At 45.3% G+C, this 26,098-nt stretch overlaps 1 protein-coding gene across 1 annotated transcript in view; it reads left to right on the forward strand.

The window, feature by feature from the left end:
• Window positions 1–1,203: 1,203 nt before the first annotated feature.
• Window positions 1,204–26,098, forward strand: part of DGLUCY (D-glutamate cyclase) — an 86,489-nt gene continuing 61,594 nt past the window's right edge. The window contains 1 exon segment of the mRNA XM_070594427.1: window positions 1,204–1,413. The gene's annotated coding sequence lies outside the window, so the exon portion shown is untranslated.

The raw sequence follows: 26,098 nt of genomic DNA on the forward strand, positions 1-26,098 counted from the left end.
TGAACCAGGGCTAGGTAGGGACATGCAAGGGCCTGCAGCTGAAAGGCAGGGCCCGCCATCAGTGTGCTTAGCTGTGGGACATGTTTTGAAGCAGTGGTGCAGAGATTCATGAGAGGCAGGGAAGGTGAAGGTACAGGCGTGGGCGAGGACCATTTGGTGAAAGACCTCGTATGGTATTTGGGCTTAATCCTGGGGCAAAAGAAGTCTTGATGGCTTTGAAGCAGGAGATGGCTTTGAGCGGGCTTTGAAGGAGGCGTCCAGCTGAAAATCCTAAGAGCCAGCATCTGCTGAGTACTTTCTGAGTGCCAGGTGCCACTGTGGTGCTGTCTGCTGATCTCAGTCAGTCCTCACAAAGCCAACCAAGATCAGTGACAAGGAAACTGAGGCTTAGAGAGAAACTTACCAAGGCCTCCAAGTGGGTGGCAGGGTGCAGATCCCACCATCACCTCTGCTGTTCTGCGTGGTCCATGGACCAGAAGCAACCACATCTCTCAGGAGCTTGTTAGAAATGCAGAACCTCACCCTAGACCTTTTTTTAAAATTTTATTTTTTTTTTTGAGGAAGATTAGCCCTGAGCTAACATCTGCTGCCAATCCTCCTCTTTTTGCTGAGGAAGATGGGCTAACATCCATACCCATCTTCCTCTGCTTTCTATGTGGGATGCCTGCCACAGCATGGCTTGGCAAGCGGTGCGTAGGTCCGCACACCCAGGATCCGAACTGGCGAACCCCGGGCCGCTGAAGCAGAACATGTAAACTTAACTGCTGCACCACTGGGCTCACCCCTCACCCTAGACTTTTTGGATCAGAATCTGCATTTTAACATGATCCCCAAGTGATTTCTGAGCACATTGAAGTTTGAGAAGCACTGATGGTGATTCCCAAGACTGGCTGCACATTAGAATCTCCTGGGCAGTTTTGAAAATCCTTGGCTGCACTCCTGGATGAATTGCATCAGAATTTCCGGGGCTGTGACCCAGGCATCAGAATTTTTCAAAGTTCTCCAGGTGATGTCAGCTAAGCCCTTACATTGTGCATCCCTGTTCCCAGGGGGGTGGCAGGCAAACCCCTGCAGGAAGGACGAGACACAGGCTTTCAGAGTCCACCCAGCCACCAGGGGCTCTGCGCCTTTAAGAACTGGGGCTGGCTGCCTGCCCTGCGGGGTGGGGGACCACCCGCCAGCCAGCCGTGGTACAGGCCGCGTGAGCACAGGCTGCAGAGCAAGGCTGCGACAGTCAGCACTGGGGCTGGCCTGGGCTTGTAGACCCGAGCCCTGCAGAACCGCCTCAGTGGCTCAGGCGAGATGAAGAAAAGGGACCTTTGTGCCTTTTTGGGGGAAGCGCACATTCTGCAAGGCGGTGGAAACAAAGAGAGGAACTGTTTGTAGCCCTAGTCCAGACGTCCCAAACAAACAGTAAGTCAGGAGGGCATGGGACGCAGCACAGCCCCCTCCTCTGCACCAGGCGACATCTGCACACCCCACCCAACCTGAGGAGCCAAGGGTCTGCAGCCAGCCTGCCCACGGACTGGCAGGGCGAAGCCAATTAGCAGGGTAGAAAATTCCCTGAAATTCTCCCGAGCATGGGGGAGGGATGTCTGTTTCTCTCAGTGAAAAGTCGTGTCTCAGCTCGTGCGTGACAAACAGCACCTGATGAATGACAACCTCTCAGGTGTGGGTACTGTTTCTCTCTCTGTCCTCCCCACTGTGTGGGCCCTTTGGTCCATGTCATTGCCCTGGGACCCCCCAAGGTCCTGTGAAAGCAAAGAAAGTGAAAGTGAAACCTGTCAGAGGTATCTGTCAGCCTTTGGGCCACAGGCTTGCTGCGGATGAGGCGATGAAGCTAATAGCCAAAATTGGGGGTGGCTGTGGGGGTGACGGGACTCCAGGCTGCGGCAGACACAGGGGCAGCTGGCCAGCTGCAGTTTCCTGAGCACCCACAGGACACAGGCAGGGACCTTTGAGGACGGAAATGTGGAGGTGAGGCAGCAGCCATCTCCTCCACCTTGGTGGGAGGCAGAGCTCTGTAAATCCTCTCCAGGCTATCTCCAGGCCATGAGTCCACTTGTCTCAGTCTCCACTGGGGGGCCAGGATCAACATGGCACAGACGACTGCAGTGGCGTACTTTTGACCTTTATGCCACCAGACGCTAAAGACAAAGCCTTGTGACTTGGGGGCGTCTCCTCTCTAGCATTGTGGGTGCCTTCCCGTCCCCTTCCTTCATGACAGCCAGTTGATAGCCAACAGCTGATAACCCACTGTAACCCACCCCCCTGCACGAGAAGGCATGCAAAAATCCTCAAGTGCTGGGGGCAGGCAGCAGGCTGAGATGAAGGTGGCAGAAAGAACATTGGCATTGATTGGCAGGCAGAGGAGGGAAGGCGCTTTGTGTCTTCAGGATAACTGGGTACAAGCTGAAAGGAAGAGAAGGGGAGGTCTGAGAGTAGAAAGCAAAGAGAAAGCTGGCTTCATCCAAGGGGTGGAGTTGAGGTGAGGAAGAAGAAAGAGGAAGGCACGGGGTGAGGCTGGGCAGCGCAGGGTGAGGTTAACTGAGAGAAAGCTGCGCCATGGCTTGCACAGAGTTATGCTGAAGCACCTCAAGAGTCAGTTGTGACTGCTGGCTACAGGGCTAGGTCCCAGGAGACCAACTGGTGCCTCCTGGCATGTGTTATTTATAAATGTGAACATCCTTGGAAAATGAGGAAGTTTCATATGTGGCTCTAAAAGGACTGAACACCAGGCTCACATCACAGCAAGGCAGCTGAAGCTGGAGCTGCCTGTTCACCAAAGTCCCGCTTGCTCACACTATACGCATTTTGCGTTCTCCGCCCCACATCCCTACTTCTGTACCTGCCTGGTTCCCAGAGGCATTGCAGATTGCTGCTACCCCTGCTCTTGATAATAATGATTTCCTTGTATTGCGAGCCTCTGTGTGTGTGTGTGTGCACATGCACATGCACACCAGGCACACAGGTATGCTCTCTTTCAATGAATTTCAATTAATCGCTCCCTTTTTCAGTTGAGGATGACAGATGCACAAAACCAAATGTACCTCTCGTCTAGATTTTACAGCCTTTCCAGGGAGTCTGCCAAATTGCTGGATGGTATTTGCATTAAAAAGATTTGAGTGCATTTTGTTATTTTGGTTTTAAGGATTTCCTAGCCTACCTTAAGGCAATATTCATTTATGTCACACTTTATAGGTTTCAAATCATTTCTTAAACAAACATGAATTCATTTTCTCTTTCCAGCCTTTCTGTGAGGTCAGTAGCTTGGGTCTCCCTCCTGCGCTCTCTTGGAGAAAACCAACTGGGAGAGAAGCTAAACGACTTGCCTTGCTCCTGCAGTAATTTTGAAGAAAAGTTAACATTTGGGCACAGCTCTCTGGAAAACTAACCTATGTCTTTTTGACTGCATGGAATTATAGGAAGTTTTGCTTTGAATAGCATAGTGCTTAAAGGTGTGATCTCCACCCAGGGTACTTGTTTGGCTGCTGGTTAGGTGACTTAACACCTATGAGTCTTTAGGCGCTGGCCCCGTGGCCAAGTGGTTAAGTTTGCGTGCTCTGCTTCAGTGGCCCAGGGTTTCATCAGTTTGAATCCTGGGTGTGGACATGGCACCACTCATCAAGCCATGCTGAGGCGGCGTCCCACATGACACAACCAGAGGCTCTCACAACTAGAATATGCAACTATGTACTGGGGGGCTTTGGGGAGAAGAAGAAGAAAAAAAAGAGGAAGATTGGCAACAGGTGTTAGCTCAGGGCCAATGGGTTTTTTCCCCCAAGTAATTTCATTGAGATCATAATGGTTTATAATATTGTGTAGTTTCAGATGTACGTTATTACTTATCAATTTCTGAATATACTTCATCATGCTCACCCCCAGTAGTCTAATTTTTGACCATCACCATATATATGTGCCCCTTTACCCCTTTCACACACCCCCCAACCTCCTTCCCCTTCCCCTCTGGTAACCACTAATCTGTTCTCTTTAAGCATGTATTTGTTGTCTTCCACATATGAGTAAAATCATGCAGTATTTGTGTTTCTCTGTCTGGCTTATTTCGCTTAACATCATACCCTCAAGTTCCCTCCATGTTGTTGCAAATGGGATGATTTTGTCTTTTTTTATAGCTGAGTAGTATTCTATTGTATATATAGACAACATCTTCTTATCCATTCATCCGTAGAAGGGCACTTGGGTTGCTTCTGCGTCTTGGCTATTGTGAATAATGCTGTGATGAACATAGAGGTGCATAAATCTCTTGGATCGTTGATTTCAAGTTCTTTAGATAGATACCCAGTAGTGGAATAGCTGTATCATACAGTATTTCTATTTTTAATTTTTTGAGAAATCTCCATACTGTTTTCCATAGTTGGCACCACCAGTTTGCTTTCCCACCAGCAGTGTATGAGGGTTCCCTTTTCTCCACATCCTCTCCAACAATTGTTATTTGTCTTGGTAATTATAGCATTCTGAGCCATGTAAGGTGATATCTCATTGTAGTTTTGATTTGCATTTCCCTAATAATTAGTTATGTTGAACATCGTTTCATGTGTCTGTTGCCCATCTGTATATCTTCTTTGGAAAAATGTCTGTTCATATCCTCTGCCCACTTTTTGATCCGTTTTTTTTTTGTTGTTGAGTTGTATGAGGTCTTTATATATTTTGGAGATCAACCCCTTGTCAGATAAATAATTTGTAAATATTTTCTCCGAGTTGGTGGGTTGTCTTTTCATTTTGTTCATGATTTCCTTCACTTTGCGGAAGCTTTTTAGTCTGATATAATCCCAGTTGTTAACTTTTTCTTTTGCTTCCCTTTCCCGAGTAAACATGGTATTTGCAAAGATATTGCTAAGACCTATGTCAAAGAGTGTACTGCCTATATTTTCTTCTAGGAGTTTTATGGTTTCAGGTCTTACATTCAAGTCTTTAATCCATTTTGAGTTAATTTTTGTGTATGGTGCAAGATACTGGTCTACTTTTATTCTTTTGCGTGTGGCTGTCCAGTTTTCCCAACACCATTTATTGAAGAGAGTTTCCTTTCTCCATTGTATGTTCTTGGCTCCTTTGTTGAAGATTAGCTGTCCATAGTTGTGTGGGTTTATTTCTGGGCTTTCAGTTCTGTTCCATTGATCTGTGTCTCTGTTTTCGTGGCAGTACCATGCTGTTTTGATTACTATAGCTTTATAGTATCATTGAAGTCAGGGATTATGATGCCTCCAGCTTTGTTGTTTTTTCTCAGGATTACTTTGGCTATTTGGGGTCGTTTGTTGTTCCATACAAATTTTAGGATTCTTTGTTCTTTTTCTGTGAAGAATGTCATTGGGATTCTGATTGGGATTGCACTGAATCTTTAGATTGCTTTAGGTTGTATGGACATCTTAACTATGTTTATTCTTCTGACCCATGAGCATGGAATATCTTTCCATTTCTTTATGTCTTCTTTAATTTCTTTCAGTAACATCTTATGGTTTTCAGTGTACAGGTATTTCACTTCTTTGGTTAAGTTTCTTCATAGATGCTTTATTCTTTTTGTTGTGATTGTAAATGGGATTGTGTTTTTGATTTCTCTTTCTGCTAGTTCATTGTTAGCCTATAGAAATGCAACTGATTTCTTAAAACTGATTTTGTACCCTGCAACTTTGCTGTAGTTGTTGATTATTTCTAATAATTTTCTGACTAAAAAAACCAAAATAGCTATGAGTCTTTAGACAAATACTGTATTTCCCTGTGCCTCCTTTTCTGTAAAACGGGGATCACAGCCCTCATCTAGGAAGTATTGTGTGGATTAAATGAAATAATACATGTAAAGTATTTAGAACAATGCCTGGCACACAGTAAGATTTCAACAAATATTACTACCAGTACTGAAATTATTATCTGTAGCTTTGGGAAACACTCTGTATTAGTTAGGGTACAGGCTAAGTTGTTAGAAAAAGACCCCAAAATGCATTTGCTCAAAAAGGATAGAAGTGTATTTCTCTTTCACCTAATAGCTGAGAGGTAGAGTCTCAGTCCAGGACCGTAAACATGAGCCATTCTACTCCACAGGGCCATTCAGGAGCCCAGCATCCTCCCATCATTTGCTCCCCATCCCCTAGGGAGACCCCTTCTGCATAGTTAAAGCTGGCTCACCATCACCCCCATCTTCTTGCCTGCAGGAAGAGGAGGAAAGGAAGTGGAGGGTAAACAGCCCTCTTCTAAATGACGTAATTCAGAAGTTGTCCATGTCCTTTCACTCATACCTCATTGGCCAGACCTTGGGCACACTTAGCTGCAGGTGAGTTTGGGAAATGTAGTCTCTAGCTGGGCCAACTAAACATGCCCAACTAAAACTTAGGAGTTCTCACTGAAAGGAAGAAAAGGAGAGTGGAAATTGGGACCATTTTGTGGTCTCTGTGCCACATTGCCACAGACATGTGCTTTGGACCTGAATTTGAAGTCATTAATGTTCTCTCAGGCTGCCAGTTTCTCAGCCCAACTGTGCTCTGTTTTTTGTCTACTGGATGCCTGCTTTGCCCTTGGATTTCTTCTTTAGCAAAAACCAGGGCTGGCTCTTGGCTCCACGTTTCACAAACACTTCTGGTGGCAGTGTGATTATCTCCTGCAGGCGGGTCAGCCTATCCACTGGGTTGAGAGCCTGTTCCCTTCATGCCCAAACCTCCTAGCAAGAGTGGGTTTGGGCTCTGTGTTTTGTTTCTTTTCTTCTGGATCTTCTGATATCTTCCTCCACATGCAATTTAAAGTCCAAACTCCCTTGTCTCTAGAGAGTCACAATCCCTTGGGTCCCTGGGATGATCTTGGGTCTCGAGTAGCTGATTAAGGAAGGGTACCTGTGTTCCTTCCGTTCCCCTTGAGTCTGTCCTTGCTTGTGTTAAGGAGGGAGCCTTGTCCCCAACTCCCTAGGGATTAGGTATGTGCCCACAGGGCTGTGGTAAAGAAGCCAAGCCACTCGTCTGGTGGATGGATGGGCAGCCACATGGTCCTGAATCTGTGGTTTTAGAGTTTCAACCTCCACGATGGATACTTTCCTGAAATCGCTAAGTTAAGTAACATCCTGGTCAGTGAAAGGAAGTGTGGATCAATGTTCCATTCTCATTATTGCGAGTTACTGAGGTTGGACGAGTCAGGGAACGGAACACCATTTGTCTCAGAGGAGCTTGTGCCAGGGCCAGAGAAGGTGCTTTGATGAATATTGCCGCACGCATGAAGAAGGAAATCTGAATTCATTGAGGACCTACTGTGTGTCAGGAACCTAGTAGAGGCAGAAGTAAGAGAACTAAATAACAAGAAAGGCCCCTGATGGAGTTTACAACCTAGCAGGAGGACTTTACATTAATCATCTCATTTAATCCTTGCAAGGTCTGAAAAGCAGGTATTTTTCATATTTTATAGACAAAAATGTTGAGCTCAGAGAGGGAAATAGTAAGGACAATTTTGAACCCATGTCTGTCTGTCTGATTCTAAAAATCCTCCTGTTTCCATTATTAACTCATCTGCCTCCAGTCACTTTCTTTGTTGAAGTGGGAATCTAGTCTATGCACAGCAGTGACCTTGACCCCTCTGCTAAACACCTGAACTAGTGGCTATTGTTAACTCAGAGGTTGACTTTGTTTGAGTATGGTGGCCGATTTCTCCTCTAACCTGAGCCTCTCTCTAACCACTCTTGTCCACTTATTCTTCTGTGTGAACCCACCCAGCTGAACCCGACTTCTGGAACATTTCTGCTCTGCTCCTTCTGGGGTTCTGACTGCTGCTGGAGGAATTGGTCCACCAGGTCTGTCTGGGTCTTTACCATCCTAGGTCCCCAAAGCTGCCTGGAAAGCCTTCCAGATACACCTATCTATATACTTCCCTGTCCCTTTGCCATTGTCATCTCCTCCAGACTGTACCTCTTTTCTCAAACCTTTTTTAAACCTCCATTTCATTGTCATTCACAGAGAATCCATCCTGTCCATTGATAAAATGGAACAAAATTGAACCCTCAAGAAACACTTTCAAGGTCCTTCCTGGCAACCACTCAGCGTATCTCCTAGTCTTCTTCTCCATCCCTCCCTCCCGTGCCAGGGAAGAGGTGTGTTCATGGCTGACCTTCCCCTTGTGCTCTAGATGCCTTCCCATCTCCCCTGGACCCCTCCTCCAGTCATTGTCCTCTCTTGCTTGCATCTTTAGTCTCTTCCCTACCACTATTTCCCATCAGTACCTAAACTTGTTCAGTCTCTCCAGTCTGAAAAGTTCCCTGTTCTTAATCCCATATTTCTGTCTAATTTCTCTCCTAAGTTTCCCTTTCTCTCTCCTTTCACAGCCAGGCTTCTTGAAAGAATCATCTACACTGGCTGTCTACACTGCTTCCCTGCCCGTTCAGTCCTCCATCACCCATGGCAGTCTGCTTTATGTTCCCATGATCAAATGCCTAGACTAAAGTCATCAAAGGCAGCCATCCTCCATATTCAGTTGATGCTTTTCTTCCCTGATCAGACTCCATCTTTCTGGAGCGTTGGTACCATTGCACACCTCTGCACCCTGAGCTTCTCTCTCCAGGTGGATCTGCTCTCTAGGTTTTTACCCAACTTAGCTGGACATTCTTTTCCATCTGTTTCGCAGAGACCTCCTGTTCCACTCACTCCCTGAATGTCCCCTGGGTCTCTGTGTCCCACTCACTGCTCTTCTTGGCCTCTGTCCTCTCCCTTGATGTCCTCAACCACGCATAAGCTGCCAGCTCCCAGATCTCCCTCCTCCATGCAGATCTGCCTCCTGACATCTGGTCCTGAATGTTCAGCTGCTCATGGACCTCTGCTCGTGGCTGTTCCACAGGCTCCTCCTATTTAGCATTCTAAATCCAAACTGCTCATCAGCCCCTTCCAAGACTTGCCCTTCTTCTTGTATCCCTTCTTCTCAGGAATGTCACCATTATTCCAATTGCTCATGCCAGAAAAAGGAAATACAGTAATTATCTTGGATTCCTCCTTCTCATTGCATCTTTTGCGTTCAATCAGTTATCATGTCCTGGTGAGTCTACCTCTTTCAATTCCTGAATCCCGCCTTCCTCTCATTCCCCTACCATTAGGGAAAGCCTTCATTGCTTCTTACACAGCTACGACAAAGGGCCCTTGGGGGACCTCCTTCTCCACGTCTGTCCTCCGCTGGAGTCCTGCCAGGATCATCCCTTTAATGCTGTCTGCACAGGGCATCTTCCTGCTCGTCAGTGCTCCCAGAGCTCTCCGGTAAAGTTGTCACTCCTTCAGTTAATCACATGAGCCTTCCTGATCCAGTCCTCGTCTACCTGTCTAGCCCCTCTCCGTCTTTACTCCGGATGTGCCCAGCACTCGGGGTGCTGTGGGTTCAGGCCTCAGGACATGCCTTCACTGCAGTGCCTCCTCCCACCTTCCTTCTAGGGCTGATTGCCAGTTGTCTGTCAAAACTCAGCTCAGGCAACACCTCCCAGGCCATAACTGCCTGGTCCTGTTATCACAATTTCACTCGCCTCTTTCCCCCTTAGCAGCTCCTGTGATTAAGCACGTGGCTGGCATACAGAGGTGCTCTATAAATGGGAAAGGAATGGATGATTTTTTCAGAAACTTTGAACTCTCATTCACAAAGCCCGATGCATTAAGTTAAAGTCCATTGTAACAACTCTTGAGGGTGTATCTGATTTTTTAATAGAACCATCATTTGGCTTTAATAACCAGACGTTTAGAAACTGCACACCCAGCCAACTGAGAGTGAAACAGCTATTCCTTCCTAATTCACTCCCGAGGAGCTAAGCAAAAGGAAGCACCACGTGCCCTTCCTTCCTGCTGCTTCCTCTTCTCTCTGGGCTTTCTGCATTCATCGTACTTTTGCATTTGCCCTGGGATCCTCTTTTCCCTGGGGTTTCTGCATTCATTATATTTATTGCATTTGGCCCTGGAGGTTGACAGTTCAGCAAGACTTAAGGCTTGATGTAGGTAACAGGGCCTCTGTGGGGGCAGCTGCTTGTTGATTCTTGGTAGGTTAGACTTTCTATGAACAGCATGGCTTTCCTCAACCGGGAGCTTGAGGAGGCTTGGAGAAAGTGTTGGTGGAAGGCGATGCTGCACGGGCCAGGGAAAGTGTCATAGGGATTGGTTGTAACTCACTCTGATTCTATGGTTGAACCGAAGAAAATTTTCATGCTTTACAGAAGCCTTTATTGTTTGTTATGATGCAATTTTACTTGCCATACTTGAAATTTACTTGCTCCCAATCTGCTCTCTGGAATGGCTGAGATTCTGTCTCTGGTCTTGGGTAATCAACTCAGCATGTCAACTAAGGTAACTGGCTGCCTGTCCAGCTGTGTGGACCCAGGCTGGTCCAGTGGCACAGAACATGAGAGCCAGGCCAGACCTGTCAGGAGCCTGTCCCTGTCACCAAGTAGGACCTCTACTTCTGCTGCTCCCCTAAGTCTGGACTCTGCATGGATTGGATACCTGATGGAATGTGCAGATCAGGACCTAAGAGATTTGCAAGTGACAAGCTCAATACATGACTTATGCAAAAACGATGAATTTACTGACTGAAAAGTCCAGAGGGAGCTCTATGTTTAGGTATGGTTGTTAGTGGGGTTGTTGATGGCTTCATCAAAACTCATCTCTCCCTTTATACCACTTGGCTCCACTTACTTCTCTCGGCTTCCTTCTCAGGCCAGCTGTCTCTGTGGGGTAACAGAAATGGCTACTGGTGGCCTATGCTTACATTGTCCTTGCATCTAGCAATTTCAGGGCAAGAAATACTTCTCTCCCAACAGCTATACAAATTCAGAGGATAACTCTGATTGCCTTGTTTGGGTCATGTGACTGTCTTAGTCCATTTGGGCTGCTAAAACAAAGATACCACAGACGGGGTGGCTTAAACAACAAACATTTATTTCTTACAATTCTGGAGGCTGGAAAGTTCAAGATCAAGGCACTGGCAGATTTGGTGTCTAGTGAGGACCTTCTTCCTGGTTCATAACTGGCCATCTTCTCACTATATCCTCATGTGGCAGGAGGGGCAAGGAAGCTCCCTGGGGTCTCTTTTATAAGGGGGCTAATCCCATTCATGAAGGCTCTACTCTCATGATCTAATTACCTCCCAGAGGTCCCATCTCCTAATACCGTCACACTGGGGGTTATGATTTCAATAGATAAATTTTGGGGACACATAAACATTCAGCCCATTGCCATCCCCAGATCAAACAGTGTGATCACGAGGTTGGAGTATTTTGATTGATCGCCGAAGTCTGAGATAGTGATTGACGGCCACACCAGGAGAGGTATAGTCTTAAAAACATCTAGGCATGCATTAGTTTCTTAAGGTCGCCACAACAAATAACACACTTGGTGGCTAAAAACAACAGACATTTATTCTCTCTGGAGGGCAGAAGTTCTAAATCAAGGTGTCAGCAGGGCCACACTCCCTCTGAAGACTCCAGGGAATAATCCTTCCTTACCTCTTCCGGCTTTTCTGGCCCCAGGCAATCCTTGTGTTCCTTGGCTCATAGCTGTATCAGTCCAATCTCTGTCTCTATCTCCAAACGACCACCCTTTCTCTGTTTTGTCTCTGTCTTTTTCTCTTATAAGGACACTTGTCATTGGATTCAGGGCCCACTTGATTCATCCATAATGATCTCATCTCGAGATCCTTTGCTTAATTCATCTGCAAAGACCCTTTTCCAAGTAAGGTCCCTTTTCCAAGTAAGGTCACATTCACAGGTGCCAGAAGTTAGGACTTGGACATATCTTTTTGGGGGCCCATAATTCAGCCCCTTGTAAGACAGAAAGAAAAAAATAGCCACTACATTGCACCCCTTGACTCCTTGGCATCCACCCATGCTCTTTTCCCATACAAACAATTTCAGAAATGCACCACCCCAACACGGAACAAGCTTCTCGTGTATAAGCAAAGCTGGTGGATGTGCATTCTTCTTGGTCAAGACTGGATGTTGCTCTGAATAATTTGTCAACCAACAGCTAAATGGTCAATTTAAACACCACCAGCATTTAATGGTGGAGAAAAGAATAAGATCCTTGGAACAAAAACCACTTGCATTTAGTAAAAAGGAGAAGGAGTAAACAGCACCTGCCATCACTCATCCAACATTCTCCATAAGAGGTTTGGCAAGAAGCCAGCACATCTCTCCTGGAAGACATGAGTTCCTCCATCAGCCAGCAGTGCCTGAGGTTCCACTCTCTAGAAGACTCTCCCTTGTCTCCCCTCCACGAGTGGCATCAGAGAGAATATCCCTTCTGGAAACTGTATACCCTAGCAGGTCACCATGTGAGGACATAGCACAGAGGTCTGGGGCCAGCCCCAGCAGTTGAGAAATCGCGTGCTGTGGTTTGCTAGCCTGCAGTGTCTCTGGCAGTATGACTCTCTGAAACTTTTAGACAGTTGCTGGGCGGTTAGTTTTCTGATAACTCCGTGAGCTGACAACCAGAGCTGGAACCCAGTCAAGTCATGCTCCGGAATCTGGACCCTGTCCTCACCATGTCTGTCTCCCAACAGCTGTCTTTGTGCTCTGGCCTCCTCAGCCTTCATTTGGACTTCGGCCATTTGGCCTCTGCCCTGGACACAGTTGGGGGGAGCGGGTGGCAGGAAAGAGGCAAGGCGAATCTGGCCACTGTCCTCAGGCCCTTTTCAGTGTTTGGCTGTCTCCAGTGGGGATAATGGCTACTTCAGTCAGGCAGGAGCTGCTGGAGAGCAGGGGAAGAAGCCCTGTCCGGGGTCCTTCTCCTGGTTTCCACTGTGTTTTCCTTCTCCAGGCCTGTGCTTGCACCAACATTAGCCTGGGGCAGGGATTTGACTTCTGCAATCCTGAAAGATGATTTTCTGGCTCTCTACTCAGTTGAATTACTGGCCACAGGCAGAAAGAGGATCTCTTGGCTTCGTTTTCCCTTCTCCCTGCTTTCAGAAAGGCTGGCCAGCTGAGACACCAGTGTGTCTTTTCTGGTAGAACCTTACTAAAGGCTGAAGAAGTGGCCAGTGAACCCAGTAAACTGGCTTTTTTTTTTTTTTTAACGAGTCTCCTAAATTTCCATCTTCATTGAGCACGTGATTTGACTCTGCAGATTCAACAGGAGAGAATTTAGCGACTTTGCTCCACTTAACAGATATTGCTCACTTCCTGGTCAGGGATGGGGCACTCCACACTGCCCTGCTCCCTGCCCCAACACAGCCAGTTCCACATATTAGGGTCTGTCACTTGCAAAACCCTGCTCCTGGTGCAAAATTCTATGCTCCTTAGGACACTTTTGATTGCAACTGGATCTGCAACTGCCTACATAATAGGAATCAGGAATGCCTGGGTCCAGACACTCAAATGACAGGGCAAGGACTTTGTGTGTCTCTTACCCCCCTCTCTCTGCCCCCCTGTGAGTCCCCAACCCTCGTCTGTGCTGGCTTCATTTTCAGGCTAGTTTTCATGGCGCTCTAGGCTTAACATACATTTACATGCATCAATCCCCCCTCTTTCTTGATTCCTCCAACGGAAGGAGAAATGGCTCTGCCTGGAGTGGCTTCAGACCTCTGCTCATCCCTGTGTTAACCACTGAGGCCAGACAAGTAGAAATACCCTGATTAGCTGGCCTGAGTCACATGCCCACCCTTGATGTGACAGGTAGTGCCGTACGTATGAACTACAGCCTCTCTGGCTTGGGGAAAGGCAGTTTCTGAAAGGAAAAAAATGCTGGGGAGACAAAAATAAAGGCTGGGCCTCTGAGCATGTTCTTGATTTGCATTTTCCTGTTGGTCAAGAGAAAGACAGCCTGTCTAGCCTTTGCCTGCACCCTCAGGGGCTTTTCCCCATCTTAGCCATCTCTGAGAGGCTCTGTATCCTTTCTTTTAATTTTTCCAAAGTTGTGAAATATATCATGCGTACATACAAGTCACATGTTCAGCTTAAAGAATATTTTTTTTTTTTTAAAGATTTTATTATTTTTTTCCTTTTTCTCCCCAAAGCCCCCGGTACATAGTTGTATATTCTTCGTTGTGGGTCCTTCTAGTTGTGGCATGTGGGACGCTGCCTCAGCGTGGTTTGATGAGCAGTGCCATGTCCGCGCCCAGGATACGAACCAAGGAAACACTGGGCGGCCTGCAGCGGAGCGCGCGAACTTAACCACTCGGCCACGGGGCCAGCCCCATCAGCTTAAAGAATATTAAAACAAACACTTGCATCCCCACCACCCAAGTTAAGAAATAGAACAGTGTCGGCTTGTTAGAAGCCCGTGTGTACTCCTCCCATCACGTACTCTTCTCTCTATCAGAGGAAAACTGTACAGAATTCTGTGTTCATCATCCTGTGCTTTTCTTTATGGTTTTACTACACACACACACACACACACACACACAAACACACAAACACACTTAAATCTCTAAGCAGTATATTGTTTGATTTTGTAGAGCACAGAAGCATATTTTTAATGCCGTATTTAAGACTACGATATATGTTCTTCTGTGACTTCTTTTATTCAGTATTATGTTGTTGAGATTCGTTTGTGTTAATACAGGTAGCTATAGTTCATTTTCACTGCTGTGTAATATTCCACGATATGATTACCCCACATTGCATTGATCTATTCTACCCTTTAGAGTATATACCTGTGAGTGGAATTGCTAGGTTTAAAGGTTCTCGTGTCTTCAATTCTACTAGATAATGTTGTTTTGTCCCAAAGTGGATATAACAATCTTTACTTCCACTAGCAGTCAGTGATGGTGTTTTGGTTGATCTCTTTCTTGTCAACTTTAATTTTTGTCCATCCTGTCAGTGGGGACTGTTCTCATTGTGGTTATAATTTGCATATATTTGATTGCTATTGAAGTGGGGAATCTTTTTGTGTTTATGGACCATCTACTTTTTCTCTACTGTGAAATGCCTATTTATGTCTTTTCCCCTATTTTCTAATGGGCTATTGGTATTTTTTTGTTGATTCATAAGAGCTCTTCATATATTCTGGATTATAAGCCTATGTCAGCTTTATATGTTCAGATATCTACTTGCAGTTTGAGATTGCCTTTGCATTTTATTTATGGTGGCTTGAACAGAAGCTCTTAATTTTCATGCCAAATTCTTCTTGTCTAAGAAACCTTTCCCAACTTAAGGTCATAAAGATATTCTTTTTCTATTATCTTCTAAAAATTCCTTATTTTGTCTCTCATATTTAAGTATTTAATCTACCTGGGTTTGATTTTTTGTGACTGCTTTAGATGTTCAGCTTCCAATTTTACTTTTTTCCCCACTTATCTGCAATGTCCTCTCTGAGAAATCAAGTTTCCGTGTATGAGCAGTTGGTTTGTCTTCTCTGAGCGCTCAAGCTTTTTGTGTTGAACTCCAGTTTTTCCCATAATCCACTGCAGCTCGATATTTTTGTAAATGTAATAAAAATTCATTACTAGAAAAATGAAATGAAAAAATATACAAAATAAGGGCCCCAATTTTTTGTTATTTGATTCAACAAACAGAAACTTACTCTGTCGGGTTGCTATCAAAGTTTCTGAATGACTACTGTTCATGTCTGTGCTGATCATGGGCCCGTGACAAACAGTTCAAAGATGGCAACCAGTGTACAGATGACACTTCGAGTAGTGCTAATCTGAACTGCTCTACTGGTATGTTTGTTTATCCCTGTTTTAATATCACTCAAGCTTTTTTTAAAATTGTGGTAGAATTGGGGCTGGCCCCGTGGCCGAGTGGTTAAGTTCGCGCGCTCTGCTGCAGGCAGCCCAGTGTTTCGTCAGTTTGAATCCTGGGCGTGGACGTGGCACTGCTCATCAAACCACGCTGAGGCGGCATCCCACATGCCACAACTAGAAGGACCCACAACTAAGAATATACAACTATGTACCAGGGGGCTTTGGGGAGAAAAAGGAAAAAAAAATAAAATCTTAAAATTGTGGTAGAATAGGGGCTGGCCCCGTGGCCGAGTGGTTAAGTTCGCGCGCTCCGCTGCAGGCAGCCCAGTGTTTTGTCAGTTCGAATCCTGGGCGCGGACATGGCACTGCTCATCAGACCACGCTGGGGCAGCGTCCCACATGCCACAACTAGAGGAACCCACAACGAAGAATACACAACTATGTACCGGGGGGCTTTGGGGAGAAAAAGGAAAAAATAAAATCTTTAAAAAAAAAAAATTGTGGTAGAATATACATTACGTAAAACTTACCACCTTAGCCATTTTGAAGTGTGCAGTTCAGTGGCAGTAAGTACATTCGCTTAATGTACAACCACCACCACCATCCATCTCTAGAATTTTTGCGGCACCCCAAACTGAAACTCTGCCCCCATTAAACAATAACTCTACATTCCCCCATCCTCCTAGCCCCTGGAAACCACCATTCTACCTTTGTCTTTATGAATTTGGCTATTCCAAGAACCTCATAAAAGTGGAGTCATACGATATTAGTCCTTTTGTGTCTGGCTTATTTCACTTAGCATACTGTCTTCAAGGATCATCCATGTTGCAGCATGTCAGAATTTCATTCCTGTTTAAAGCTAAATAATATTCCTTTATATGTGTATACCACATTTTGTTTATTCATTCATCTATCAATACACATTTGTATTGCTTCCACCTTTTGGCTATTGTGAATAATGCTGCTATGAACATGGGTGTACAAGTATCTCTTTGAGTCCTTGCTTACCCAGAAGTAGAATTGTGATTCAATGTTTAATGATTTTGAGGAACCATTATACTGTTTCACAAAGTCTACACCATTTTACATTCCCACCAGCAATGCGCAACAATGGCGATTTCTTTGCATCCTTGTCAACACTTGTTATTTTCTATTTTGTTTTTTTTAAATAATAGCCATACTAATGGGTGTGAAGTGGTATCTTATTGTGATTTTGATTTGTATTTCTGTAATGATTAGTGATGTTGAGCATCTTTTCATATGCCGATTGGCCATTTGTACATATTCTTTGGAGAAATGTCTATTTAAGTCCTTCGCCCGTTTTTTAATTGGATTGTCTGGTGTTTTTGCTGTTGAGTTATGGGAGTTCTTTCACTCAATCTTAATTACTGTGGTTTTATAATAAGTCGTGATATCTGATAGAGGAAGTGCTCCCCACCACACATGCTTGTCTATTGTTCTTCTTTAAAAATGACTTGGGTGGGGCTGGCCCAGTGGCACAGCGGTTAAGTTCACATGTTCCACTTTTTGGCAGCCTGGGGTTCGCCGGTTCAGATCCCGGGTGCGGACATGGCACCGCTTGGCAAGCCATGCTGTGGTAGGCGTCCCACATATAAAGTAGAGGAAGATGGGCACGGATGTTAGCTCAGGGCCCGTCTTCCTCAGCAAAAAGAGGAGCATTGGCAGCAGCTAGCTCAGGGCTAATCTTCCTCAAAAAAAAAAAAAAAATGACTTGGCATTTATTGACCCTTTGCTCTTCCAAATAAATTTTGGAATCAGCTTGTTGAGTTCCTTTCAAAAAATCTTGTTAGGATTTTGATTGGAATTGCGTGGAATATATACATCAATTTGAAGAGAACTGATATATTCACAATATCGAGCCTTCGTGTCATGAACATGCTGTCTCTTCATTCATTTAGGTCTTCTTGAACGTCTCTCGGTATAGTTTTACCATTTTCTCCATAAAGGGCTTTCACGTGTTTCGTTAGATTTACTCCTGGGTATTTGATATTTGCTCGTGCTATTATAGATGATATCTTTTTAAATAACATTTTCTAACACGTGCTGTGAGTAGAACTGCAGTTGACATTTACGTATTGATTTTGTATCCAGAAAGCTTCCTGAACTCTCTCACCAATTTTAATAATTTATTTGTAGATAACGTTGGGTTTTCCATGCAGATAATCATAAGAATGGCAAGCTTTTTTCCTTCCCTTCCAATCCTTACACATTTCTATTTGCTTTCATTTTCTTGTTCTACTGCACCGGCTGGTAGATGTGGTGATTATGGGACTTCTTAGACCTTGTTCCAGATCTTAAAGGGAATGCTTTCAACATTTCACCGTTAAGTATGGTGTAGGTTTTTTGTTCTTTTTTCTTTTCTTGCTAGTTATTCTTTATAAGTTCTAGTTCAAATTAATTAAGAGATTTTGTATTATTAATAGATATTAAATGCTGTTTTTTCTGAACTTATTAAGATGGCAATTTTTTGCCTTTAATCTGATAATATGATGAATTATATTAACCTCTTTTCTAATATTAAACCAACCTTAGATTCTTGGCATAATCCCAACTTGGTTATGATAGATTAACCTTTTTTATACATTGCTGGATTTAGTTTGCTAATATTCTATTTAGGATTTTTGCGTCTGTGTTCATGAGTTAGATTGGCCTGTGACTTTCCCGTCTCGTTTTGTCCTTTTCTTCTTTTGGTCCTGAGAGTTTTCTTTGATCCATGTAAACTTTTTTTCCTGCCTAAAGAATAGTGGGTCTGTGGCTTTTGCTGACTTGGCAATACATCAGTGGCATATGACAATTTGTGTTTTGATGGGGCCTGAATTTGAATTATCTTGACTTTAGGGACCACGTGCTGAACAGTCAGCTCCAGAGTAGCCTTGATGAGGACTCAATACACTTTTATGTAAAGGACCAGATAGTAAATATTTTAGGCTTTGTGGGACACACACATCTTTGTTTGTGTTAGTCATGGTTCTCCAAAGAAACGGAACCAATAGGAGATATATACATACATACATACATACATATACATATGTGTGTGTGTGTGTGTGTGTGTGTATGGAATTGGCTCATGGGATTATGGAGACTGAGAAGTCCCACAATTTGCTATCTACAAGCTGGAGACCCAGGAAAGCCAGTAGTCTAGTTCCAGTCCAAGAGTGAAGGCCTGAGAACCAGAAGCACCAAGGGTGTAAGTCCTGGTCTGAGGGCAGGGGGAGACCAGTGTCCCAGCTCAAACAATCGCGTAGAGAACAGACTCCCTCCCTTTGCCTTTTTGCTCTATTCAGGCCTCTAATGGGTTGGATGCTGCCCACCCACTTTGGGGAGAATGATCTACTTCACGCAATCTACCCATTCAAATGCTAATCTCATCTGGAAACACCCTCACAGACACACCCAGAAATAACGTTTAACAAAATATCTGGGCACCTTGTGGCCCGGTCAAGCTGACACATAAAATTAACTATCACACTGTTAGTATTTCCCCTCTTCCTCCTTCTGCTCTTTCTCTGTAACAACTCTTTAAAAATATGAAACCCATTCATAGCTCATTGCCTATACAAAAAAATTTACCGACCTCTGGCTTAGACTATCTCCTAATATCTACATCTCAATGAAGTTTTATTGTTTCCTACAATATAATGATGCTCATGTGATTTCCCATAATCTTTGATAGTCGAGAGTCAGAGAGAAAGCCACCACCCACTATGCTGATGTACACCCACCTAGCATGTAATCCATGTTGCCCCACCTCTACCCACCAGATTTAGTGTCTTTTAAAATTAGTACCAGTCTGGACCACACCAAATAATTGTCCCTAACACCTAGGCATTGTGATTCAAATAGCTGTAGAATTAGACTCTGGCTCTCTCTTGCTGCCCTCTCCTGGCTGGCCCGTTGTTGAGAATCAGCTGTGAGTCCTGGTGGAGTTCTTGTAGCTCATGATACCTTCAGGTCTGGTTGCTGGTCTGTAGACTTGTCAAAATCTATGCCAGTGGAAAGTACTAGCAGGGATCTTAACACTGGTTGTGATGGCCAAGTTATTATTTCTTGTTGGGTCCTAAGATGTTCTGAGTACAGGTATTATGTAAAAAGAAGAGTCTTCATGTAGTGAATGCTTACCAGATGCCAAGCATTGCCAAACATGTATTATTTCATTTCCTCCTTATAACAAACAGATGAGCTCCATATCCCTTGTCTGTGCAGTATTCCCTTTGTACAGGTGATGAATTTGAGACCCAGAGAAGTTAAATAGCGTGCCCAAGGTCCACAGCTTAGTAGGCAGTAGGGCTGGAGCTTGGAGTAAGTTCATATTGATCTGACTCTAAGACCCATGTTCTGAACTGCTACCCAAAGTTCTCAATCTTTTCTAAAAAGTCTAATTCAGTGGGAATAGTATGGAGCCAGAAATTTGCATTTTTAACAAGCACTCCAGGATTCTGATGCAGGTGTCCTGGAGATCTACACTTTGAGAACACTGCCTCCTGTAAATAGAAACTGAGCTGCTTCCAGCAGAAGGATATAACTATTCAGCACCAGAAGCCCCGTCCTGGGGTGGAACAAAATGCTGGGCCTACTCGCCTTCTTTGGGTGCAAGAAGAGATTAGAAGACATGATAAAATGAAAAGGCATCTTATCTCTTCCTGTCCCTCAGGATTTCTAAACCGAACCCCACCTAAGCCCCAGAGAAGAGCCGCTCAAATTTACCTACAGAGGGATAACATTCCCTGTGGCTGACAAAGAACCCTGGGCAAGTGTACACTGGTTATGGGATAACACTCAAAATCCAAGGGGAGGCTGGCTATTCTGAGGAACAATTTCACATCTTAATTGAAAATGCACACTGAGCCACAGGGCAAATCCCCTGTCCTTTCTTTACTAAGTCAGGCCCAGTGCTCAGGCTGTCAGATCTGGAACTGTTCACGGCTTGCTGGGCAGAGACAAAAGGAAAAAGGCTTAGTTATAATCTAAACACAATGAATTTGCAACAAAAACAAAGCAGCCTGTTCCACAACCATGCCCTGGCCCGCTCTGGGTTTCGGAGGCAAATCTATGTTTGGCAAAGAGTGGAATGGAAACTTCTCTCCACCTGGTAGCCAGTGTTTTCTTGAACTTCTATATCTCTCTTTGGCTCCTGGGTGGAGTTGGCCATCATCCACGGAGCAGGGGCGGGGGCAGGGAGGGAACACATGTCTGGGAGGGCCAGCCACTGGTTAGTGCCCAGCAAAGGAGAAGAATAGTGGGGACACAGCTGAACTATGCCAGGCATTGTGCTGGGTGTTTAACTGATAGGATTTAATCTTCCAACAACCCAGAGACGTGTTGGGATTACATCTTCATTTGACAAATAAGAAAACTGAGCCATAAATATGCAAAGTAACCACCCAGATAATAAGTACAGCCAGGCATCAACCCTAGAGTCCTTGCCATTTCCACGCAGCCCTGTGCCACTGGGAGGAACCATTGCCCTCTGAGTTCGTTTCTTGGAATAGATCTTCTACTTCCAGTCCAAACAGGTTCCACTCACAGACCTTGGCGAAAGGCCACTTGCCCTTTGGTCCAAGAATAATGTAAATACAATGAACCATTTTTTAAAAATGAGATTACATATGTCAACCACTTAACCTGGTGCCTGACTGTTTTAAAGTACCCAGCAGACCTCCGGGCATTGTCAGGCCCCTGAGCTGCGGGTTCCTGGCTGCAGGGGGTTCCGTTGACCATATGGTAACAAACACGTCTCCAGTAACTACAGTGGATGGTCAAAACAGGAAGAAAAAATAGCTTTGGACTCAAGAAATTTATAATCCATCTGGGGAATTGAAATAGTCTAATATTTAGAAAAAGATTAAAACATTAATAACCTACATATCACACAGGGTCTTCATTTCTATCCTGAGCTAATCAACCATGAAGTGTGTAGTGTTGGAGAAAATGATTTCACATCTTTTTGGGCCTCAGTGTTGTGATCAGAAAAATGGAGACACTACAGATCTCAAAGGATTTTATTGTTAGGATTGCATATGTGGGCAGTTCTTAATCAACAGTGCAAAGGGGCTGAGGGTAAAGGAGTAAACAGAATTCGGTGGACTTCCTTCAAAACCCAACTTTGGAATTGAGTTCTGAATGTGATGAAGTCTCTGAAAGTATAGAGAGGAATTAATGCTCCAGGGGCATTTATCCTCGTGTTACAGAAAATCCAACTCAAATTGGTTTAAGCATAAATAGAATTTATTGACCCATAGACCCAAGAAAGTCAGAAGCTGAGCAAGTCTGAGAGCAGCTGGAGCTAGATGTTCATAATGCCGTCATGGCTCCAGCTACAGATCTTGATGGGGCTTTATCTGGTGCCCTTCATGTGACAGCTTTGCCCGCTGGCTTTGCTTATGATGGTCGAACGGCTGGAGCAGTCCAGGCCTCCCCTCTATAGCCCCTGCGATCTTCTGTCCCCCATTCTCAGGAAGATTCATGAGAGTCATTCTGATTGACAAACCTAGGCCACATGAACCAATCCCTGTACACAGGGGATGGGATTATGTGATTGGCTTAGCTTAGGTCACATGTTCGGTCCCCAGTGCCTTGGAGTAGAGTCCAGTTCTGTGGAAGCACATGAATCCCCAAATGGAAACTGGGCGCTCGTGGTAGGGTAGGATTTGGCAGGGCGACAGCCACAACGCTCGCAGCAGGGAAATTGTTTTTTTAAATGAAAAGAACTAGTAAGCTGTGTATGAAACTGAGCCCACAGTCTTGTTTGGCAGAGCATTCTCAAAAGGGTGTTGTGAGAAAAGGCATTTGAGAGGGCAGTGGGGGCACTGGGGTCAGGGGGCGCCTGGGGCCCTGTGTGAGCCTGAGAGTTTTACTCTAGCATTTACCAGCACCACCAGAAAGTTCAGGAAACAAGCCTGTTTCCTTGTATTATAAAGGCTAATCCTTTATTCATTAAATATTTACTCCACCTTAAAATGTTCAGTGTGGAGACTAGAGGAGAAGGGAGTCCAGAATTACTGAGAGCCCGCTATGAGCTGACTCTGGGCTAGAGGCCTTTCCTACATTTTCTCCTTTAATGCTCCCAATCTCCCTCTGAATCAGGGAGGCATCCCCCCATTTCAGAGATGCAGAAGGAAGGGGAAGTTAAGTGGCTTGTCTAGACTCACTCAGCTAAGAGATGGGCAGAGGGGAGAGTTGAGTCGTGGGGCTGCTTGACTCCAAAGCCCACAAGTAGGGAACCACATTGGGATTTTCTCCAGTTCCTAAGAATTCCATTGTCCTGTGTGTCAAAGCAAGTACCAGGGCTGATGACCCTTCTGCATGGTGGCATCTGCTTCAGAGCATTAGTTTGTCCTCAGCTACATTTGTTGTGCCTTGTGCCCAAGAACACTGATGAATTTGGGAGTCTGGAGGCAGGGGGCTACTCATGAATGGGGACCCTGTTTGTAGCTGCCCCACTGGAACCGAGGGCAGGACGTCAGGCCCGGGAGAACCTGGGCAGGCTGAGCATCCTTGCCCTGGCCATCATGGCTGCCCTCTCCTCCTCACACCCTCCTCTCCAGCAGCTATGAGAGCCCTGCACCGAGCTTCGCATATATTATCTCCTCAACTGTCACAAAGCTCCTTTGAAGCAGGTGCGATTATTCTCCCAATTTTATAGACGGGCAAATCAAGGAACGCTGAGGTCACAGCAAGTGGGTTGTCCCTGTGGGGTGTGTCTTCTCATCCCCATTTTACAGATGAGTACATTAACTTTGGAGAGGTTGCCCACTGATCTCACATGGCTGGCCAGTGACTGAGTCGGAATTCGAACTCAAGTTCTGTCTGACTCCAGAGACTGGATTAAGTGCTCTGCTGTGAGGGGTGACCTTTAACTTGGGGAAAACCTTCAGGGAAGCTATTTGGCCTCTGGATCTGTCCCTGAAGAGAATGTCCCATGTGTCTCCAGGACAGTTTGTGGTCCACTTTATTGGAATAAACATAGGTCCTCTCTTGGGTCATCTGCATGCACTGATGTCACCATCCCTCTCCTGTACTCCCCACTTCTTCCCCTTCCCCAAACACCTTGTAGGGGACCCTGAACAGGGACTTCCTGTGTGGACTCCCTCTGCCCTGGGGATTTTATATCTAAAGCAAGTAGACTGCAGACTTCCTGGAGCCCCAGGCCGCATCACCGGCAAGATAATGCTGATGCTGATAGTAAGCCTTTTATTTTTTAAGGCCACCTACAACAAAAATGTGGAAACTGGGATTGGAAAAGGTGCACGTGAGCAGTCATAGGTATAACCACAGCTGCCGGAGAAGGTGACTGCGGGGAAGTGGTTTGCCCCTTTTCTCTTCATGTTCTGTTTTTAGCCTGTGTTTTTCAGAGCAAGTAGGTGCCATGGTGATAGGTGCCATAGAAATAGATGGAGCACACCGCCCAGTGCAGCTGCCGAGCTGTTCCCATGGAAATGCACCGGGCACTAGGGAGAGCCCGGGCTTCTGCTGTGTTCTGGCTGCTGCACGTGGCAGGACCCCCGAAGGGCCTGGCCCCCAGACATGTCAACTGCATGGCCAGGGGACAAGGCGCCACTGTAGGGTGGCCCCTTGAGGCTCCTAACTTTCTCACTGTGATTGTCCAAGGTCCTTGAGGGTCTCCCTCCCAGGGCACCCGTGGCAGCCTTCTTTCTGAGTCCTCCCAGGGAACTCACTTAAGGACCTTTTCCCAGCACAGCGATCATCTCGGCCAACTAAACTAACACCTTAGTGGCCTCTAAACTAATGCTGCCAGTGTTCCTGTCCCCACGGTTGGGAGCACGCTGACCCCATTCTGCCTAGATGTGGAATAGTCGCTGATTTTATGCAATGGGTAATGAAGAGCTTGTGGGGCATAGACTGCGTCCTGTACATTTGGCGGTCAGGAGTATCATAAAATGAAATCTCGGAGGATCTCAACCAGAGAGCAGAGTAGGAAGGCCAGAATCCCCTCTGAGATTGAGGTTTTCAGTCTGTGAAACCTCGGGCAGTACAGACTCAGGCCCAGCCTCAACTTTAATGGAGTGAAAGACCCTTTGAAAAAGCTGCTCAAGCCATCCCATGGCATTGACATCACCATCCCTGCATAGCTGTTGATTGACGTGTGTAAGTGATCCTGCTCCAAGCTTAGCTCATTTTTATTTGGATTTAGATGAATTGTATGTTTTCTGAAACAACACATACACCCTTTAATCCTGTCTTATATTAGGCCTGGCATAAGAGGATTAAAGGGCACGTGTTGTTATATCTGTCCCATAGTATCTGCTTCTGAATAGGGCTCTGTTATATATGTTTCCGTACATTTATGCTGTCGGATGGCGTGCTTCCTTCGTGGCAGGGCAAGCATAGTTCTGGACTAATGTCTGGTTCTGAGACCACTCATTCTAAGCACTGACCGACTGAAGTTAATTTTACTCTCAACTAAAAAAACACACAAATACAACAAAGGAATTTTTTTTAACTTTAATCACTGATACTACCAACAACTCATAAATTATTGCCTAATTAGTTACGGATTATGAAAATCGTAGAACGGGAAAAGGCGCTAAAGAAATGTCTGTCCTGGCATGTCTGGCATTTGATACAAAGAGACCAAGGCCCAAAGAGTCCAGGCCCTTTGCTGTTTAGTTCAGCGTATCTTCTATGTATGCAGGCGGAGCGGCAGGTCATTACCACCAGGCAAGCCCTTTCTAGCGGTGGAAGGGCATGGAGCTCCAGCTCGTGCAACCAGGGAGTGGTGCGCACAGTGACCTTGCGGTAGGCTTGTAGGTCATGCTGGTGGTTGAGCTGTGCAGTGAAAGGGTAGCTAGACATTAAAGCAGCTGCCTGGTTTATCCCAGGACTCACCCATGGAACCAGGTGACTCGGCATTTGCTGTTAGGAGCATCACACCCTTAACCTACATCAGGATTCTGTGTGTCGTGTTTGGTGGTTACAGGCACTTGGTCTGACACAGGATTGCTGACACTCTGTACTAAAGAAGCTAACATGCAGGCGCCAGTTCTCCAGGCCATGCAAACTATGAAACACGAGGATTTGCCTTTCTCACCCATAGCGATGTCATACCCTGGAGTCTTGCCACTTGGTTGGATTGCTTTATTTGGCTAAGTAACTAAAAGCAGATTTGCTTTGAAGAACAAGGCTTTCAAATACTCTGTAATTCTCTAAGAATGGACATCACAGTCAGGTTTGGCAGAAAGGGTTTTTCCCAAATTTTCAGAGTCATAAAGTTAATGTTTGGCCATGTGCAGCATACGCACAAAAACCCTCCTTTCCCAAGATAAGCTCCTTTCCATGGAGTTGGAACAGGCACCCCGAGTTAGAGAATATTTGATATTTAATTCAAGACACACTCACCCTGGTGTCACTTTTCACACCAACAATTTGAAACTAAACATTTAATGTGAACGTACCTTAACAATCACAGTTTACTTTTTTTTTAATTTTT

The sequence above is a fragment of the Equus przewalskii genome, chromosome 25 (assembly GCF_037783145.1).
Source record: "Equus przewalskii isolate Varuska chromosome 25, EquPr2, whole genome shotgun sequence".
Classification (NCBI taxonomy): domain Eukaryota; kingdom Metazoa; phylum Chordata; class Mammalia; order Perissodactyla; family Equidae; genus Equus; species Equus przewalskii.